Source organism: Astatotilapia calliptera, chromosome 17 (genome assembly GCF_964374335.1).
Source record: "Astatotilapia calliptera chromosome 17, fAstCal68.1, whole genome shotgun sequence".
Lineage (NCBI taxonomy): Eukaryota > Metazoa > Chordata > Actinopteri > Cichliformes > Cichlidae > Astatotilapia > Astatotilapia calliptera.
In genome coordinates, this window is record NC_137438.1 from 15,660,305 (window position 1) to 15,666,304 (window position 6,000).

A 6,000-nucleotide genomic window follows, 5' to 3' on the forward strand; every position below is an offset into this window, starting at 1 on the left:
GCAAAAAATTGACATAAGCTAAACTAACATTGAAGCAAGACTGAATTCCAACAGCAGGCACTGAGGACAAGACACAGAGATGAGACTCGGATAGACTGGACATCACAGGGAACTGACATAACTAAACAAGAAATCAAGAGCGGCAAATAATCAAACTCAGAAACGCTAGAAAATAATATACATATGTTATAATTCACTGGGCCCACATCCTCATTTTAGGTTTGGCAGCATTTTAGTAGGTAAAGGTGAATGGCTTGGACATGAATTGAGCTGCGGTTTGGGGAAGGCCTCGAAGGGGCCTGGCAGGTCCCCATGTACCAAATGGAAGTGAAGAAGTTAAAGAATTGAAAAGGGGCAGGATGGTGGGGCAAATGAGAATGAACAGCTTGTAGAACTGGGGAAACATATATAGATGACAACTGGAAGGAGCGTGTTTGGAGGCGTGGTCACGCTCCTGGAATTCCGGTACTGAATCTCCAATAAAAACATGTCAAAAGAACATTTCATTATTCCACAACAAAAATTCGAAACACTGGACCATTATAAATGAACTGGTTTGCATATCGTACTCCACCTCAGTACTCAAAGTGCTTTATTCAACATGCCTCATTCAAACTATTCTTTCTGTCTAACATTTACACACATCCTCATGCCGAGAGCATGCAGAGAGCAATCAGAGAGCAACTTGCTGTTAACATCTTTCCCATGCATATTAGGCAAACAGAGCAGTGAGGGATGGAACCACCAACCTACCAGTTTGTAGATAACCTGCTCTATCTCCTGAGCTACAGCCACCCCGATGCTGGACAGTGCTCAGACAACTAGAGCTGTGACTGACAAAGCTGACCATCAACGCAGTCAAAAATACCTTTAGTAGTAAAGTATGTAGAAAAAATATGATCAAAAAGTTGTATTTTTAAGAACTTTATCTTCAGTGGACTTGAGTAAGTTTGTCAGGACTCCATTTGAGCTGTTATCTAAATCTGATACATATGTGACAAATCGTCTGTATGTTACGCGTTGGGAATGAGAATGCTCTGGTGATGTATGTAAACATCTTTCTTTTTTATTAAATGAATGCAAATATTTAGTCCCGCACAAGAGATTTATTAGTGTTTTGTGAATCTTTCTTCACCATGAGTAGAGAATGAGGCACAGACCTTCACTCTCTGTCTTATTAGATGCAGGGTCTGTGTACTGTGCTGGGAGGATGTTGCTGTCCAGTTAATTCAGCAGTTTATGTACAAGCTGTGAATGACGATCTTGAAGAGTGTTTAAAGGCCAAAAATCTGCCAGAAAGACTTTGAATGACAGTTTGTTTTTGTCTTTTTATTTCATCCAAGAGAATTCACTGGTGTGTACTGTTAAAAAACGAAGAATGTTTCACGATAGAAATCAACATCATAAAATAGCTGATCAACAGTTTGAGCATGTGGACATTATTTTCCCAGGTGTTTTCACTCAAATTTAGCCAGAAGACAAATGCATTTATTAGCCCTCCCCCATCCAAAGCGCATATTTTGAAAAACTACTTTATAAATAATCAATAACTCAGTGTGATGGTTTGGCTCAAATATCACAAATCTAAGCTACAAGTGACATAATGCTCAGTCATTAAACATTAACAAACATTACACAAAATTGACAGGTTTTTTTTCTTTCTTATTTGCAAAACTGACTTTTGGATAAATGCATCCCACTTACACGTGGAAGTGTCAGCAAATGAAATACATGTGTAAAATACACCTAACAAAGTACATGAATAGTAAATATTTGTTTAACTGAGAACTTGCTGCACTTTTGGGTTTTCAGTTGAAGATGCAAATAAAAATGTTTAAAAAATTAATTAATTGATTTAATTAAAGTAAAAAGTATTTTATCCTATCCTTTTACCCTTTACAACAGTGAAAAGGTAAAAGATTTTTATTACCTTTAGCACAGTACTACAGTAAATGTACAGCTTGAGTTTATCTTCATCTAACACACAAAAGTGGTCCTTAAAGTAATGAATGTTATGCCTGAATCACTGAATGACAACATGAGTAGATGTAAGTGCAAAGTCTGTTAATATATGGAGTAGAAAGTACATACATTTGTTTAAAATGTAGGGAGTAAAAGTAAAAAGTAAAAATAACTACTAAAGTAAAGTACAGATACCTGAAAACTCCACTTACAGTTAGGTCCATAAATGTTTGGACAGACAGAGACAACCTTTTTGGTTCTGTATATTACCACAATGAATTTTAAATGAAACAACTCAGCTCAGACTTTCAGCTTTAATTCGGTGGGTTAAACAAAAAAACCTGCATAAAAATGTGTAGAATTAAACCATTTTATCATTTTAGGGGCTGTTGCCATGATTTTGCTCAAAATAAATAAAATGTAATTAATTGAATTTTAAATGTGTTATATTTAAAGTGATGATCCTATAATCTAGAGAAAACAAAAACTGTAATAATGTTGGTTTGTGGTCACCTAATCCAAAACTAACTGTAAGCCCTGTCTTAAGAGTAGACATGATGTCTGTCACCAAAACCTAGACTGGGAGCTAGTTCCACAGGAGAGGGCCTGATATCTTGTTTGTGTGCCTGGAATCATACGTTTAGAAACTCTGGCCTGCAATTGGAGAGCAAAGGATTCAATTGGGATAATATGATAGCATTTGATCTTTAACACATCACAGGACCTGATCAAAAAGGACTTTGTCATGTGATTGGAAAGAATGTAGCATATTCAGCCTAATCAGAGTGACCACATTCTATATATAATGAGATCAGCATACATGTACAATTGCAATCTAACTTTCAAACTATTGTCTAAATATTTTTGATATAAATGTAAAATATTGCATAAATTACATCAGCATTGCCAGTCAGAACAGTCATTGAAATATGTGAATTTGCTTTTCCTTTATTCTCTGTCTTCTATCTAAAAAACACTTGAGAAAGCCTAGAAACTTGTTGGAGAGAAGTAATTCATTCAAGAGATGGAAAAATCACAAGTACTGCCCTTTAGATGGAAAGCTACAGTAGAGGAAGAGCTCTGTGCTGAGACTGCTAATGAAAATCATATAGCTCAGAAATCAACAAATCACTTAGGAACAGGAAACAGTTATTGACTAATAACAGTCCCAGACCTCCTGCGGACCAATCAGATGCTTATCACCACCTGACAGCATCAACACTGGATTTTGGTTTACAACATAATATGCCTGCTGGGCGGGTATATAACGACACATTGCGTTCTTATGCACTGCATTTCCTCTAAATTTGTTTTCAGTTACACGAGAATAAGTGTCTCCATCTTTATTACTGTTATTCCGCCAAACCGGTTCTACATTACAGCACAAACAGAAATAGACGATGCGTGACTACCTCGTATGTAAGTCGTATGTTGCGGTGACAGCAGCATCTCTCTTTAGCCATCTTCTTCTTCACCTCCACGAGCACATCATCATCGGTATCCGTTTATTACCCCTTCATCATCCGGTCATGGTTGCAGGAGTCACCTCAATCTGGAGTCAGAGATGCTGCTGCTATGACGCCACCACTAATGCTCCCGTTGCAGCTCATTGGTCGGTTAAGCGCCCCCCCCCCCCTCCCCTCCCCACACACCCCCCCCCCGGCCCCCTCCATTAGGGTATTCTGGATTTTCATTTTTATGCCCGCAGATTGTGTCCCCCCCTTCCCGCAGACGTCCAAGGAAACCATGTGACCGGCTCGTCAATGCGGGGAGTTGCGAGGTGAGGGGTAAAACATGTGCAAAAATAACAATGCTTTGCTTGGATAGATGACATATTCTTTTAGACAGACTGGCAGCATGTCAAGAGGCACGCTATTACCATAAGAGACATGAATAAGGATAAGAAATGCATATTACAACTGAATACTATTAAGGCATGTGAGATATCGATAAGTGAGACAGCTGTCCGAATTTAAATGTTACAAAACTTACAAAAGTCTACTAAAATGAAAATTCACCGTGAAAGGTAAAACTAAATGTAGGCTATAGAACAGAGTATGAACCGAGCTTTTCTTTTCCTGTCTTTTTCCTGTCCTCATCTCCACAATAAAATAACAAGGTCATTACATGTGTTTCCCTCTGTGTGTTTATATGAGTGAATTTCCCTTTTTTTGATTTGAAATTTCCTTTAAATCTGTCCTGGTTTTTGCTTCAAACTAGTCTGTGCGAGCCATTGATGTTATGTCACCTAGTGGCCAAATAATGCATTACATTCCACAGTTGATGTACAGTCATGTAAAATCGTGTATTTCCGTTGTGTGGTGTTTATGTGCACATACGTTCTTTCAGTTACTCCTCAATGTGTTTTTATTTCATGACATGTGCTCAGATGAAAAAAGGGATGTGTTCCATACATTCCACGTGTGCCACATGTATTCAAGCTACAGACGCCATTCTTCCTTTTTATTTTTTGTTTTATTGTTAAATATGACTATATATATTATTCAGAAATTGTCAGAAAAGTTATATTTTGGAATGAGAATGTTTTTTAAAAAAAAATTAGGGTGTGCTCAAATATGGAGCTTTACAGGAATGCAGGAATTTTATTTTATTTTTATTTTCATATTTTAATTAGCCAATACTCAAGACCACAAAAGTTTTAAGCAACTATTAAATGGTTGAGCAAAAAAAATCTGATTTGACTTGAGATGAAGTGACTCACCCATTTCTCTTTATTCAATTCAATGTTATTTGTGTAGCACCAAATCACAACAACAGTTCAAGGTGCTTTATATTGTAATTTGAAGGTGTAAGGTGAAGACCCCACAATATTATAAAGTGAATAGAGCAAATCACAACAATCATGACTGCCAATGAGCAAGTGTTTTTGCAAAAGTGGGAAGGAAGGAAGGAAGGAAGGAAAGGAAAAACTCCTTTTTAACAGGAAGAAGCATCCAACAGAATAAGGCATCTGGTGTGACCGGTTGGGTGTGAGTAGATGAAGACAGGACAAAGACATACTGTTGAAGAGAGACAAAGATTAATAGCAACAAATAATTAAATACATGCATTAAATTTGTATATTAACAATAAATAAATAAATGAATATATAAAATTGAACTGAATTAAACTATAGCTAAACAAAACTATAGTTCAAAACGCGTGTGATAAAAATGAATGGACAGATGAATGAAAAGAATATTAAAGCTAGACTTTAAAAGAAAATAATAATAAGATGTCCCAGATTTACAGAGGGCTTTTTGTAGAGCAGCAAACTGGCTTTTTGTGCTAAATGATGCTTTTCTAATTTAGTGAGATACTATTTACTCTCCAGCTTACCAGTTTTCCACTTTAAAGTGTGTTTGAGAGTTATACCAGGGAGTCAAGTACTTCTGATTTGAGGCTCTAATTTTTAGAGGGGCTACAGTATCTAGAGTTGTAAACAGTGAAGAGGTGTGGCACAAAATAATCAACCTCTGTGGGAGTAGCGTAGCTCTGCACTGTGTTGGCACAAAGCAATGAAGAAGAGAGCTGTGGATGAATTATTTCCTTAAACTTAGTTACAGCACTTTGAGGAAGACATCTGCTGTGATGAAATCTACTCCCTACTGCTGTGTAATCCAATATTGTAAATTGAAATGTTATCAGGAAATAATCAGAACAAAGACAGTTTAGGAAATATTGTTAAATGTTCAGTTTCTATGCCATAAGTTAGAACAGGACAGAGTGTGATTAAAGTGGTGGGAGGGCTCTTTTACCTTTTGAAAGAAGCCAGTTGAGTCTAATAACAGATTAAATGCCATGCTGAGGCTGTCATTTTTAGCATCTACATGGATGTTAAAATCACCCACAATAATTATATTATCCGAGCTGAGCACTAAATCAGATAAGAAGTCTGAGAATTAAGACAAAATCTCTGTGTAAGGCCCAGGTGGACGATAGATAATATCAAATAGAACTGGATTTTGAGTTTTCCAGCTGGAGTGGACAAGGCTAAGTCTCAGGCTTTTAAATGGATTATAACTCTTTCTGCTTCTT

At 36.8% G+C, this 6,000-nt stretch overlaps 1 protein-coding gene across 1 annotated transcript in view; it reads right to left on the reverse strand.

The window, feature by feature from the left end:
- Nucleotides 1-3,549, reverse strand: part of pde4dip (phosphodiesterase 4D interacting protein) — a 95,865-nt gene extending 92,316 nt beyond the window's left edge. Inside the window, exon 1 of the mRNA XM_080291609.1 lies at nucleotides 3,375-3,549. The gene's annotated coding sequence lies outside the window, so the exon portion shown is untranslated. The remainder of the gene's footprint in view (nucleotides 1-3,374) is intronic.
- Between the last annotated feature and the right edge of the window lie 2,451 nt (nucleotides 3,550-6,000).